Genomic DNA, 1527 nt, shown 5'->3' with positions numbered 1-1527 from the left:
GACACATTGAAAGAGTTGGTATTGCTTTGTATCATAAAAAGAATGGCCAACGTAGATACAAGTACCGTGTCTTAGGAAGGGATAAATCCTACTTTGAAAAGGATCACTCTGATTCAAACAAAAAATTCTCTGAAACTGACATTATCAAGATGCTTGATTTCTTGATTGACAACCTATTTGTTACATTCGGAGGACGTGTTTTTCAACAGACTGTCGGCACTTTAATGGGAACAAATTGTGCCCTTTACTTGCCGACTTGTTTCTGTATTGTAAGGATGACTAAATAAAGGAACTTCTTAGGAAGAAAGTTAAGAAGTTAGTGATATCCTTTAACTCTACTTTCCGCTATATAGATGATGTTCTTTCACTAAATAAATCAAAATTTGGTGACTATGTGGAATGGATCTATCCCATCGAACTAGAGAAAAAGGATACCACAGATACAGTTAAGTCGGTCTCATATCTAGACTTAAATCTAGAAATTTACAATGAGGGTCGGTTGAAAACAAAACTTTACGACCAAAGAGATGATTTCAGTTTTCCAATTTGTGAACTTTCCATTTTTAAGTAGCAACATTCCAGCAGCACCTGCATACGGGGTATATATCTCCTAATTGATACAATATTCCCGTGCTTGCATTTCTTATCATGATTTTCTTGATAGAGGGTTGCTGCTTACAAGGAAGCTATTACACCAAAGGTTCCAAAAAGTGAAGTTGAAATCATCTCTTCGTATATTTTAAGGACACTATCACGAGTTGGTTGACCGTTATGGAATAACCGTTTCACAAATGATATCGGATATGTTCCTTACGTCTTAACTACAGTCCCCTTCCCTTTCATAAATGTGACCTACCGAATTAAGACTATCTACTGGATTTGTTAGCTCATAAGCAACACTACGGGTGCCACATGTGGAGCAGGATCTGCTTACCCTTCCGGAGGACCTGATATCGCCCCTAGTTTTAGATGGATATCGCTTTGCTTATTCTTTAGTTTTCTATGTTTTGTCATGTGTACCATTGATTGTCTGTTTGTCTTTTTCATTTTTAGCTAGGTGTTGTCAGCTTATTTTCGATTTATGAGTTTGATTGTCCCTTTGGTATCTTTCGTCCCTCTTTTACATTATGGGCAAAAATATTAAACAACAATTTGAATCGAAAGTAATATAATGTCCAACACAATTTCGTCAAATCTCGTATCTTTTCATATTTTGCACATATTTCTGGTGTATATCAAACTGATTCTGGGTTGAAAATTCAAATGAAACAGACTTGATTTTTTTTATAAATTGCCTTTTGAATTGTTTATCAAGGCAGACATCTTACTAATCGATTGAGACATTCTAGGTAACAAAACAAAATGTGAGGGAATCCCATTAAACATATGTTTAGAAAATCTCAGTTGATAGATTCTTCAGTGAGAGGAAGGGCTTAATGTTAACTTTGATCTTGTTACAAAACGAAACACTAAATTGTATTATCTTTTATTTATGGCAAACTGGATAAACTGAAAAAAGTAAACTGG

The sequence above is a fragment of the Mytilus trossulus genome, chromosome 2 (genome assembly GCF_036588685.1).
Source record: "Mytilus trossulus isolate FHL-02 chromosome 2, PNRI_Mtr1.1.1.hap1, whole genome shotgun sequence".
Taxonomy (NCBI): Eukaryota; Metazoa; Mollusca; class Bivalvia; order Mytilida; family Mytilidae; genus Mytilus; species Mytilus trossulus.
This window is presented reverse-complemented; position numbering follows the sequence as displayed.